The sequence below is a fragment of the Tamandua tetradactyla genome, chromosome X, assembly GCF_023851605.1.
Source record: "Tamandua tetradactyla isolate mTamTet1 chromosome X, mTamTet1.pri, whole genome shotgun sequence".
Classification (NCBI taxonomy): domain Eukaryota; kingdom Metazoa; phylum Chordata; class Mammalia; order Pilosa; family Myrmecophagidae; genus Tamandua; species Tamandua tetradactyla.
The window spans coordinates 75,123,585-75,137,727 of NC_135353.1; the positions used below are offsets into that span (position 1 = coordinate 75,123,585).

The window sequence follows — 14,143 nt, forward strand, 5'->3', positions numbered from 1 at the left end:
TTGATATATATATTATATATTCATGAACCATGTAATCATCCAAAGTGTACAATCAATGGTTCATAATATCATCATATAACTGAGCATTTATCATTGCAAATTGACTTTTTGTGAAAAATAACACATATACATAAAAGTAATAAATTTCAAAGGACAGCAAAACAAATAGTTGTAGTACAGATTTCAGAGTTTGGTATGGGTTATAATTCCACAATTTTAGTTATTTACTTCTAGCTGTTCTAAGATATTGGAGACTAAAGGAAATATTAATATAATGATTCAGCAATCATATTCATTTGTAAACGCTACCTTATCCATATACCTCCAACATCTCCTTTGATTTTCTCCCACACTTTAGGGTTATTTGATTCATGCCCATTCTAAATTTTTCATATTGGAAAAAGCAGTCAAACATATGGGATAGGGAGATGGAAATAGTTGATGTCCTGGAAAGGTTGGTCTCTCTGCATTTCAGGACATATCTGGTACAGGGACCCATCTGGAGGTTGTAGGTTTCTGGAAAGTTACCTGTTGCAGTTTGCTAGACTGCCAGAATGCAGCACACCAGAGATGGACTGGTTTTTAATAAAAGGGGGTATATTTAGCTAAAAATGTATAGCTCTTCCGAGGAAAGGCAGCTAACTTTCATTTGAGGTTCTCTCTTATAAAGGAAGGCACAGGGCAATCTCTGCTTGCCTTCTCTCCAGGCTTCTGAGTTTCAACAGCTTTCCCCAGAGTGCTTTCTTTCTGCATCTCCAAAGGCCTGGGATGAGCTGCAAGTGCTAAAATGAGGTAGGCTGAGCTGATTGGGCTGTGCTGCATTGATCTCTCTCATTTAAGCATCCAGCTAATTAAATCAAACATCATTTATTGCAACAGGCACTCCCCATAGCTAACCACAGATGTAATCAGTGACAGATGAGCTCCACATGCCATTGGCTCTTGTCCACAGCAATGGAACTAGGCACCTTCACCTGACCAAGATGACAACTGAACCCAACTGCCACATTACCCTAGTGCACTGAACCTTTGTAGAATCTTATATAACACCCAAGGTGTTCTTTAGGGTTGGCAGGAATGGTTCTGGTTGAGATTTGACTAGTTATGATTGGTAGCAATGTCTAACTGAAGCTTTCATAAGAGTGACCTTCAGAATAGCTTCTCAATTCTATCAGAACTCTCTCAGATGATGATACCTTATTTGTTACACTTCTTTTCCCCTATGCCAGTTTGAAAGGATGCACATACCTTAGAAAAGCCATGTTTTAACCCTAATCCCATTTTGTAAAGGCAGCCATTTATTTTAATCCCTATTCAGTATTGTATGCTTGAAACTTTAAATAGATCACCTCCCTGGAGATGTGACTCAATCAAGAGTGATTGTTAAACTGGATTAGGTAGAGATGTGTCTCTACCCATTCCAGATGGGTCTTGATTAGTTTAGTGGAATACTATAAAAGAGGAAATGTTTTGGAGAAAGGAGGAGATTCAGAGAGAGCAAAGGAGAATAACAGAGCCACAAGAAAGCCACAACAGAGAATGCTGCAGAACCACGAAGCAGAGTCCACCAGCTAGTGGCTTTTGGAGATGAAGAAGGAAAACATCTCCTGGGGAGTTGGAGAAGAAGCTAGCAGATGATGTCATGTTCACTCTGTGTCCTTCCAGTCAAGAAAGAAACTCTGACTGTGTTCACCACGTGCTTTACCACTTGAAAGAGAAACTCTGAACTTCATTGGTCTTCTTGAATCAAGGTATTTTTCCCTGGATTCCTTAGATTTGACATTTCTATAGACTTGCTTTAATTGGGACATTTTCATGGCCTTAGGATTGTAAACTTGTAACTTATTAAATTTCCCTTTTTAAAAGCCATTCCATTTTTGGTATATTACATTCCAATAGCTAGCAAACTAGAACAGATTTTGGTACTGGGGAGTGGGGTGCTGCTGTGGTTTGCAAATACCAAACATGTTAGAACAGCTTGTTAAATGGATAAGGGGAAGATTCTGGAGGAGTTGTGAGAAGCCTGATAGAGAAAGCATAGAATGCTTTGAAGAGACTGTTGGTAGAAATGTGAACTCTAAAGATACCTCTGACCAGGCTCTACACAGAGGCATGTGTTATTGCAGACTGGAAGGAAGGAGATCCTTGTTTTAAAATTGCAGATAATCTGGCAAAATTGACTAGTGGCTTTGGCTGGGAGGCAAATTTTAAAAGCCATAATGTCAGATGTTTAGCAGAAGAGATTTCTATATTAAATGTGGAAAGCACAAACTGGTTTCTCCTCACAGCTTATAATGAAATGCAACAGGAAAGAGTTAAACTGAGAACTGAACTCTTGGGTACAAAGAAACCAGAGATTGGAGTTCTGGAAAATTCTGGGCCTCCAGAATGGGAAACCCCAGAGAATAGTGCCCCACATGAGGATTTAATCAAATGTGGAACCAGCCAGCCATTTCAGAGAAAGCCAGGATCAGACATGGAGTTATCCAGGAAGGACTTGTGGAAACTTCTTATCTCTGATGGGTATGATCCAAGGTTGCTGTATAGAAAGATGATGAGAGTGTTGCAGAATCTGTATAAAGAGAACCACTGCTAGTCAGGACTGAGAGGGACAGAGAAGGGACACATTGGAGGAAAAATAACTTCAGAGGCAAAAGCATGGAGACTGGGGTCTGAAATTAAGAAGCCTTGGGCCAGGATAGCAGACCCACCCAAACATGTGGAGAGGGTGAGTTTGCCCCAAAGGCAGAGAATGGTCCTTCCACCTGGTTGCAGTGGAAGAGTCATGTCACCTCAGGCCTTGGAGAAGGTGAAGCACATTGCTTAGGGTTGGGAGAGAGCCTGGCTGCCATCAAATGAAGGAGTTGAGAGTGTGCCCCAGAGATGACAGAGAGTCAGGGTGCAGCCCTGATACTTGGAGAGGGTGGAGTTGAGAAAAAGATGGTCTCCCCAATGTCCCCCAAGGTTGCATTTGAAGAGAGACAGGCCTCTGTGTAGGCCTTTGGAATGGGTAGGACTGCTGCTTTCTAAAGCCCCAAAGATAAATGACTCTTAGACTTCAAAATCTAATGGAGTTTGCCCTGTTGGTTTTCAAAAATGTATGGGCCCACTGACCCTTGTGTTCCTTCCAATTCCTCCTTATAGAAATTGGTATATATATATCCTATGACTGTTCCTCCTTTGTATGTAGGTTGCAAACAACTTGATCTGAGTTTCAAGGGTCCAGAGCCACAGAATAATTTTTCCTTAGAACAGACTATACCTGTAACTAACTTTGATAGGATTTTGTACTTTTCTAACTTTGTACTGCATTTGTATTGCTACTGAAATGGTTTAAGGATTTCTGGTGTTGTGATGGAATTAATGTATTTTGTATATGAGAAAAACATGTGTCTTTAAAGGTCCAGAGGGAGGAATGTGCTGTTTGAAAGTATGTATGTACCCTAGAAAAGCCATGTTTTAATGTTAATCCCATTTTGTAAAAGCAGTTATTTCTTCTAATCTCTATTTTTTACTGTAAGTTTGAAACTTTAATTAGATCATCTCCCTGGAGATGTGACTTAATCAAGAGTGATTGTCAAACTGGATTAGGTGGGAACATGTGTTCATCCATTCCAGGTAGGTCTTGAATAGTTTACTGGAATCCTATAAAATGAAACATTTTGGAGATAGGAGGAGATTCAGAGAGAGCAGAGGAGAATGACAGAGCCACCAGAAAACCACAAAAAAGAATGCCACAGAACCACAAACCAGAGTCTACCAGCCAGTGACTTTTGGAGACGAAGAAGGAAAATCCCTCCCAGGGAGTTGGAGAGGAAGCTAGCGGATTATGCCATGTTCACCCTGTGCCCTTCCAGCCAAGAGAAAAACCCTGACCATGTTCACCACCATGCCTTTCCACTTGAGAGAGAAACTCTGAACTTCCTTAGCCTTCTTGAAACAAGGTATCTTTCTTTACCTGGATGCCTTAGACTGGACATTTCTATAGACTTGCTTTAATTGGGACATTTCATGGCCTTAGAAATATAAATGTTTAACTTATTAAATTCCCCTTTTTAAAAGACATTTCATTTCTGGTATATTACACTCAGGCAGCTAGCAAACCAGAACATCCTCTTTTTCGGTCAGGATCTCATTGTTGATCCCATGGTGCCAGGGACAGCTCATCCATGGTAGTCATCTTCCATACCATCATGGAGGTTTTCACTCCTGGATGCCATGTCCCATACGGGGAGAAGGTAATATTTAACTTACAGAATTGCGCTTAGAGAGAGTCCACATCTGAGCAGCAAAAGAGGTCCTCTGGAAGTAACTCTTAGGTATACCTATAGGTAGGCTAAGCTTCTTTGTTATATATATAAGTTTCACATGCAAGTGTCAAGATCAAGGGCTTGACCTCTTGATTTGGGTGTCCCTAATGTTTGACACAGTATCAGGGTTTTCCCTGATGGTAAAGTTTAATAGTTCCATATTTTTTCTCCAATTCCTCAAGGGACTTTGCCAATACTTTTTGATTATTTGCTTAATATACTCTGGGATGTATCTAGGCATTACATTAAGATATACAGGATTAAAGGCCCTCATTCTTATTCTGGGATCACTGTGCTTGAATTATTTAAATGATCTATCTGGACAGGTTGAGTTAGGGTGTGTGCTACTGAAAATTTAGGTTCTGGACAAAACTAAACTTTCTTCTTTTAGTCTCAAAGAATAGAAGAAGTTCTAAGATATGGACAATGTCTTCCTTACCCCTGTATTCTGAATTTCCATAATGCCAACCTGACTGGCTTCATTCTTATCCCTAAAACCAGGTTATGCATATATAAAACATCCTCTCAAAATCCAGAAATAACAATTCCTGCTCTAGACTAAATGTGACTGCTGTAAGAGCTTACAATCTAGGCACCCATTTTCTTATAAGTATTTTCTAAATGAGACCATACAATACTTACTTTTTTGTTTCTGGCTTATTTTGCCTTGCCAAATGTCCCACAAGTTCATTCACAATGTTACATAACTCAAAGCTTTGTTTCTCTTTGTAGCAGCACAATATTTGATCATATGTATACACCACTGTTCACCAATCTACTTCTCAGTGCATCCTTCAGCCACCTCCAGTCATTGGGCATCATGTATAATGTCCAAAGTCAACAATTCATCAACATTCTTAATTTAAGGCAACTTCATTGTTCCCAAAAGAAATATAACCATAAACACACCCTCATCAAATAGAAAATCAAAACTTTTTCTTAACCCTTGTCCCTCCCCCTATTTTTTACCCCTGCTGTTGCTGTGTTACTGTTGATGTTTCCCTGTTAAATATAGCCAATAGCATGCAATAGCAGTTTTCCCCCTTACCCCAAACTTATACACTCTTTGTAAAAGATTCATACCTCTGCAGTTGTTCAGAACATTGTATTTTTTATATGACTTTTCTGTAAACCTATAATTTCTTTAATTGAAATAAGCAATAATAACTTTAAAATATTATGCTAAATGAATGAAACCAGATGCACAGTACTACATATTGCATGATTCAATTTATATAAATGTAAATATAAATACATTTATAGAGACAGAGTTAGATAAGAGGTTATTTAGGGCAGGGGTAGGACAGAGAGATTGAGAGGTGATTGCTAAATGGTACAGTGTTTTTCAGAGCCTCTACTGTCACAAACTTGATGCAAGTCATTATTATTAACTTTTCCTGCTGACAGTACCCTCTTACTCTGCCTCCCAACATTCAAATCTGCTTCATTGAAATATGTTCATTTCTCAATGTATATGTCTTAAAAATAGAAGTAAACTGGAATATGAAACAGATTAAAATTTTTCTATGGTTTCCCATTGCTCTTGGGATAATGGTCATAATCTTTAACAAGTTCTGCAGGGTTGTATACCAGCCTTATCTCATCATTCCCACTCGCATTCTGGCATTTCTGCTAGCCTAGTCTCTTTCCATTTCCTCCAATATAAGTTTTTTTCCTACCTCAAGGACCTCACACACAGCGTGTTCTTTGCACAGTCTCTTATCAAAAAAAATATCATACTTACCTTTCTGATCTCACGTTTAAAATAACTTCCTTAGGAGTTGGGTCTCATTTAAACCCTCAATCTTGTTTTATTTTTGATTCGATGTAACATATATAGGAAAAAGTGCACACATAATAAGAGTACAATTCAATGCATTTTCAGAACCTAAAAACAACCATTTCAACAACATCCAGATCAAGAAGTAGAAGGTCTCTTGTGATCTTTTCCAGGCAAAAACTCCAGCAGTACTTAGTTTGCCTGTATTTGATATTTGTCTGAATGGAATAATACTACATGCATCATTTTGTGCATAGCTGCTTATGCTTAATATTATGTTTGTGGGATTCAACCAAATGTTTATTCTCATTTCTGCTTATTTTAATTGATGTATGTGTACTACTTCATTATAAGAATAAATAGCATTGTATTAATCTTCTTACTGTAGAATATTTGAGTTGTTTCCAGCTTTTTTTTTTTACTATCACAAATAATGCTGCTAGGAATATTTTAAAATTTTGTGCATTTTTGTGAACAAATGTACAAATTCCTGTTGGGTATTTGCTGAGGAATAAAATTGCTTGGTCACTGGATATCCCCTTGCTTATCTTTCTTAATATTTCCAGTAAGTTTTCTTAAGTGGTTAAATAAAATTTCACAGGAAAAGAAGAAAGGTGAGAGGCAACATGTAATGTGGAGCCATTTGCTTTTATAGATTAGCTTTACTTACTCCCCTTCTCACTCCCTTGTTTGAAGCTTTCTCTTCCCCTCCCTTCTTTCCAGGATGAGTATATAGATTTTAAATTTCTGTTAGTTTAGTAAAGTATTATTGTTTTTTACACCAGGATATTTCTCATTTTATCTAAACTGTCAGCATTATTGCTAAAAAATTGCTTATGATATCCTCTTATTATCTTTTTAACATTTATACAGTCTAGTTATATTTTCATTATTGATGTTCAAACTAATGTCCTGGTCATAAAATTCATTATTTATAGCATTAGTTATTTAAAATTTATTGAGCTGTGCTTTAAGAACTAATGTATAGTCAATTTTATTAATGTTCTATGTACAATTTAAAGTAAGTGTATTCTGAGATAGTTATGTCCTCTGTGCTGTGTATTTCAATTATTCTAAAATTTTAATGGTATTGTTCATTTCTTCATCCATAATGATTTGTTGTGTGCTTATTTTCTTAACTATCAAGAGGTGTGTTAAATCTCCAGGTTTGACTGTTAATTAGACTATTTCTCCTTTTAGTTCTATAATTTTGTATTTGTTCATTTATTTGAAGCTATACTATTAGATGTAATGGTGAGGAATTGGTTGTGAGAGGTGAAGGGGAGACATTTATCAAGGGTAATTCATAACAAATTTCAGCTTGTACACATGGGTCATGTTAGTGATGGGGCAAACAGAAGAAAAAGTAGATTTAGGGTGAAGAATACAAATTAAATTTCAGATATTTTAAGCTTCAAAGTGTTGTGTTCCTTTAAGAGAAAGTATATTAGAAGATAGAGTTTGTATTCATTATGTAAATGACAACAGCTAAGCAAAATCCAAAGATTAGCTATTGAGACTATTTGACAATTGAATCTTTTCATTAGATAGTTTAGATAAACTTACTTCTCCCAAAAATCATCTTGCATAGTTGAAAGTGACACATGTAGTTTACCTGTACCTAAATAAACTTGGCTAAAGCAACATTTTATAGTGGTTACAACTTGCCTGCTTTTTTCTCTCTGAGGGTGAGCATCTTAACTGCAGTAGTTATATAGGCTCCAAATGTTACATGGAATGGGTCTTCAACTTGAGATTTTATAAATTCATTTAGAATGAATAAGCCTACAAAATTATATAGACACCCCAAGTGATGTACGATGGGTTTTGACATATATATACATATGATTTACCTATACATTATACATACACAAACACACACAAAGAAGGAGAAAGATGAAGCATTAGTTATGTGAAAATTTCTAGGCATGGAGAACTCTTTTCAACTTTAAAGCAAAATAACAGATGATGTTGCACAGATTGATTTCACTACAAGAGTGCTTGGAATCAAACAAGAATATACAAAGGAATAAAAATTTGGAAAAAGAACCATGACAATAAAAAATTTGAAAACTAGAGAAAAGAGAAAATGCAGCAGTAGAATGAGGTAATCACAGGTAAAGGAAAGCATTGTTCTGAATCAGGAATATTGGAAGATGCTTATAAACTATCAAGAGTTTCTTGATTACCAACAAGGTGAATCATTAGTCAACTTCCGTTTGTGCACATGGAAGAAGCTTTCCTTGATTCTGTAATTAATTTCTTGTAAGTCTAACTAGATGCACAGGGCATCGAGAAAAATGTGCCTTGATCTGAAAATCTGAGCTAGGTGAAATTTATGGCTTAAAGATTCCTTTAAAAATCCAAGTTTCCCAAGAGGATCAAGAGGATTTTCAAATATTTTTTGCAAAAGTAAAATAAGAAGCCAAAATAAAAGTCCCCTTTTTTGGCAGAGGGAAGCATCTTGAATCCCAAAGAAATTATTAAAGGCAAGTCAATAATGCTTGGTGTGGGATTTCAGACGGACTCTAAAGTCAAAAGATATAGTTTAAATTCTTTCTTCTATCACAGACTTAATCTTGGTATTTGCTATTACATTGGGTTGGCAGTGGGGATAAAATGCTATTGGGGTGAGAAAGAAAAGTATTTGCCATTTTTGTAGAAATATTATAGTTGCAATGATTTACAATGATGACATTAGCTTTCAGATAGTAGTCAACATGTCATAGTTTTGCATATTTTATTGATAATTTTATTTTCCTAGGCATTTTTCTTATTAATCCACATTATACATGGATATTTTGTGGCACAACATTTATTATTTACTTTTTTATCAAGAATCTTCAAGACAAGAAAGACTGTTGTAAAGATTCACTTTTTAAGAAAGAAAAATTTATGATCACCATGTGTTTCAGTTTGCTAGCTGCCAGAATGCAATATACCAGAAATGGAATGGCTTTTAAAAATAAGAATTTAATAAGTTGCAACTTACAGTTCTAAGGCCATGAAATGTCCAAATTAAAGCAAGTCTATAAAAATGTCCAAATTAGGGCACCAACAAGAGGTTACCTTCACTCAAAATTGGCTGATGAAGTTCAGGGTTTCTCTCTCTACTGCAAAGGTACATGGCAAACATGGTGACATCTACTAGCTTCCCCTCCAGACCTCTTGCTTCATGAAGCCCCCCCAGGGACGTTCTCCTTCTTCATCTCCAAAGGTGGCTGGCTTGTAGACTCTGTAATTCTAAAAAAAGAGTGTCATCAAAATGTTTCCTCTTTTAAAAGATTCCAGTAAACTAATCAAGACCCATGTGGAATGAGTGGAGTCATATCTCCTTCTATTCAAAAGTTAATAACCCCAACGAAACAATAAAAAAAAAAGAAAAAAGTTAATAAGCCCAATTGAGCAAGTCACATCTCCATGGAGATAATCTAATCAAGCTTCCAGCATAAAGTGCTGGATAAGGTTTAAAAGAAATTGTTGTTCCTACGAGATTGGATTAAAATTATGCCATGGCTTGTAGGGTGCATAAATCTTTTCAAATCAGAACACCATGATATTTACTTTTCTTATTATTTCTGCTGTATCTAAACCAAGATGAACATACAGTAATTATACTTTACAATAAAAAATTATTTGAATGTGTCTTCTTCTGTGTTACATGATTCTACAGTATAAATGAAATTTGACTTTAGTCCAAAGAGATCATGACTATCAATATGTTTCATGATGCCAGACATATTGATAAAATGAAACAATTTTCTATATCCCCACATCCACATGTTGATTTATAAGTAGATGAAGTATCCCAGAAAACTGGGTAAAAAGAGGTATAAGCTCTCATGGACTATAGTTAATAGTACAATTATTTTTTAAAATGTGCTTTCATCAATTGTAACAAATGCTCAAATGCTCCACACCAATGTAAGGTGTTGATTGTGGGGTTGTGTATGGAAATCCTGTATTTTATGCATGATTGTTCTGAAACCCACATCTTTAATAAACAAAAATAAAATTGATAGGAGAAAGCAGATATAAGCTCTCAAGAAAAATATCTCTATTGGAAAAATTAATTTTGGTCATATTTCAGTTCAAATAGTTTGGTTCAAAAGGATTTTATAAAAGCCTCTAGTATGTATTTAACATGAAGGGAAATCATGGGAAAACAAAACAAGTATAAAAATACTAACATTAATTGAGTACTCACTCTGTGCCAGGATCTGTGTTAAGCACTTTATGCATTATCTGTCTTTATTTTCATAATGTCTCTGTAAAGTAGGTCCAATTATGCCAATCTGAAAAATGAGAACCATAAGTAATAACAATTAACTTTTTCTAAGGTCATACAACTACCAAGTAGCAAAGACTGAATTCAAACTCAGGCAAGTTTGGTTTTAGAGCCTTTATTATGATCTACTCTATTTTTTTAACCTCTAGTCCCAAAGAGGTTAATGGGACTAATGGGTTAGTTAATGGGTTAATGGGTTAAGGTTGTCAGGTAAATGGGACTAAAGGTTCACACAACAGAAAAGAATGAAGTAAGGAATCCTGCCGAACAGGCAGCCATTACTATGAAGATTAGGAACAGATTGGACCGTGCCTTTCTGAAACTAAAATGCCTTAAGCAAGAGTCATTAGCTTTCTCAGGTTTACAATGTTGAACTGCTTTGAATAGCCTGTATGAACTCTCATGCTCAATGATTTTTAAGAAGGATGATATGATGAGATATGATGGAATTATGCCATTTCTTTTACTTTATTTTCCTTGTCTCTCTGTACTCAAATATGATACAGAGGCAGTTTCTTTCCAAAGGTGACTTTCCTCTCATACAACCTGGAAAACCAATGGTAATGCTGGAATTAAAATTTATTATCTACCTTCACAACCAATCAGTTTCCAAATGCGAATGCTGAATTTTTACTCTCATATCTATTCCTCACATCCCACTGCTACTGTTACAGCCTTAATTTGTGTCCTTTATAGGGTTGGACCTTGTAATGTTTCTTAACAGCTCTTTCTGCCTGTAGTCTATAACATTTCTTCATCCTCTCCCATACTTTCCACCCCCTACAGAGGACACTTCCTAAAACACTACTTTTATCGTGTCATTTTCCAAGTGAAAATATTTTCATGGAAAACTGCACTTACATTATTAAATGAAAAGATCTAGAATTTCAGTTAAGAAAATTTCAACTCTCAAAATAAATATATATTTACATAACTTTATGTCAGCAAGGATTATAGCATAGACAGATGAACTCCCAGTAGCCAAAATAATCCTCTCAACTGAAATGGACTCATAATATTATCTCTCTCTCTCAAATTCTATCCTTTCCTTCCAAAGACTGGTTTTAAATGCTACCTTCTCCATGACCAACTCATCCCACAGTTTTCACTCCCTTCTCTGAACTCCTGCAGTGTTTTATTGTCTTTTGAAAAGCAGTTATAGTTGGGTGCTTGGGTGTTTCAGTGGTAGAATGCTCACCTTCCATGTGGGAGACCTGATTGTCTATTCTTGATTGTGGGGTTGTGAATGGAAATCCTGTATTTTATGCATGATTGCATGGTATCAATTAGTTAGATTGGGATATAAAATTCATATAATCTAGGGCAGTGTAACAGTGGCTCAGTGGCAGAATTCTCACCTGCCATGCTGGAGGCCCAGGTTCGATTCCCGGTGTTTGCCCATGAAAAAAAAAGTCGCATATACTCCAACAATCCGTCTGATGATCACACAACTTACTTCTTTGACACCCCTCAATATGGGCATCCAATTTATATTACAACACTGTCATTCTCAGGGATTTCACTACTTTATGAGGCAATCTCTTTTCTTTACAACACAAAAATGTTATTTCTCATATTAAGCTACATTAACATCTTTGACACTTTAAAATATGATCCTCATTCTAATTATTGTTTTCAAACATAAGGAGGATACATGATACCACAAACGCTATGAATAAATAAAAAGAATCATGACTATGAAAAAGTTACCTTGTGGTGGAGGATGAAAGAAAATCGAGACACATTTAAGCTGAATCATTTCAGTATGGTACTATAGAAAAAAATGTATTATTATTTCTCATTTCCAAATGGATAATTTCTAAACAGATGATCATCATAGGTCGTAGATGATCATAGATGATCATCATGGCTACTGTTGGTTCACAAATATGCTTTCAGAAAAGTATAGCTACTATTGTAGCTTAAATAGCATTCCAGTCCTTTATGAAGTCTGACTGTATGATTACTGACATCTATTTTTGTTATTGTTGTTGAAGAAAAGAATAGACAATCATGTCTAAAGTCTTCTTACTATTTCCTGTAATAACTACACAATAAATATTTTTTACTTGAATATGTGACAATCTGTTAGGCATTTCATGTTGAATGGTAAATTTTCAAATCATATAAAATATAGCATTTTTAGATTTTATATAACCTTTTGCGATAATTTTATAATTCTCATTTTGATATATAGTACATTTATTGTTTCTCTCAGCCTTGTGTCTTTGGCAGAATTGATAACTATGCTATTTCTTCTCATTTTGTGATTGATAAAAGACACATTTAAGAGAATGGGGCCAGAGAGAGACTTTGAAAAGTCAAACTCCTAGTCTATAGCATTCCATTAGTGAACATATTGTACCCCTGGTTTAAAGATCATCAAAAAACTATAATTATATTGTCATACAAAGGATAACTTTCCATTTGTTCAGAGGATTATCACTTTAGACTTTGTTAAATGCCTTTTTGAATAGAGTTATAGCAAACACAAGACAGGAAATGATCATTCTTCATGTACGTATCTTCAAATTCAAGTGAAACAAAGAGAGAATCATGGGATCTAAAGTCAGATTTCATGGATTTGCATACCAGGTCTAACACTTACCACTGTGTAATTTCAGCCATGCTACAGAATTTTGCTTTGTCTTATTGTCTTCATCCACAGAGTGGGGATAATGATAGACTGTACCTCATAATGCTGTGAATATTAAAATAATTAATACATACAAAACACTTAAAGCAGAACCAGGAACATAGTAGTTTTAAATAACATGGACTATTTGCTATTACTCCTACTAATCAGTTAGCTCTTTAAGTGAGGAATATTGAAATTGTAAATCTCTATATTGACTATTCCACCTTAAAAATCACTCTATACACAGTCAAAATTCAAATAGTAACTGATTGATTTTTATTCAGTGAAAATTTGTTAACACTTACCTCATGTGAAAAATGTAAGAGATTTAATTAGTTATCTTGAATCCACAGGAAAAGTAAGCTAATTCAGGTTTACAGGTAAATGTTATGTGGGGAGAAAATAAAGCAGGAGGGAGGAAGGAAGAAATAAAGGCATTCAAAGACTTTTATGAAGTAGATGTTATTCAGCATAAGTGAACAAAAATAAGAATTTCCTACTAATAAGTAGTTCTGGTAAAAAAGGAAGCCATAAAAAATGTTTGAGGAACTGTTTTTAATAAGGTAAGCTAATTAAACAACAGTCTTTAGAAACATCAGCTAATAAGTTCAGGAAATTGGAGATGGTTTAAGAATGTGGTACCATATTTTACATTAGTGAAGGTAGAAATGACCTAAAAATCCAACAATATGGTCTTAATTCTATAAGAATAATAATTTACTACAGATATGATTTCTTGATGATAGATATATTGAGAATTTTTCACAAACATTAATTTAAAAAATAGGTAACAATAGTGTGTGCAGTGTTATCCCACTTTCCTATTACATATATGCAAAGATCTGAATGGGTACAACAAATATGGTGTTGCGATTAGTTTTTATATTCTTCTTTATGTCCATCAATGTATTGTAATTTGCTACAGTAAATATGTCATACATTTTAAATTGCAAAATTATTATTTTTCTTTTATAAATAAGTGTCTTTGTATAGAAATTTTTATTTTTCAGAGAGATATTCAAATATATACCATTTACTCATTATTTTATGTTTTTTTTTCTGGCATGGGCAGGTACTGGGAATTGAACCCAGGTCTCCGGCATGGCAGGTGAGAACTTTGTCTGCTG

At 35.1% G+C, this 14,143-nt stretch overlaps 1 long non-coding RNA gene across 1 annotated transcript in view; it reads right to left on the reverse strand.

Moving 5' to 3' along the window:
* Nucleotides 1–12,986: 12,986 nt before the first annotated feature.
* The window catches only part of LOC143670625 (uncharacterized), a 28,603-nt gene continuing 27,446 nt past the window's right edge, over nt 12,987–14,143 (reverse strand). The window contains exon 3 of the long non-coding RNA XR_013169413.1: nt 12,987–13,079. This is a non-coding gene — a long non-coding RNA (uncharacterized LOC143670625). The remainder of the gene's footprint in view (nt 13,080–14,143) is intronic.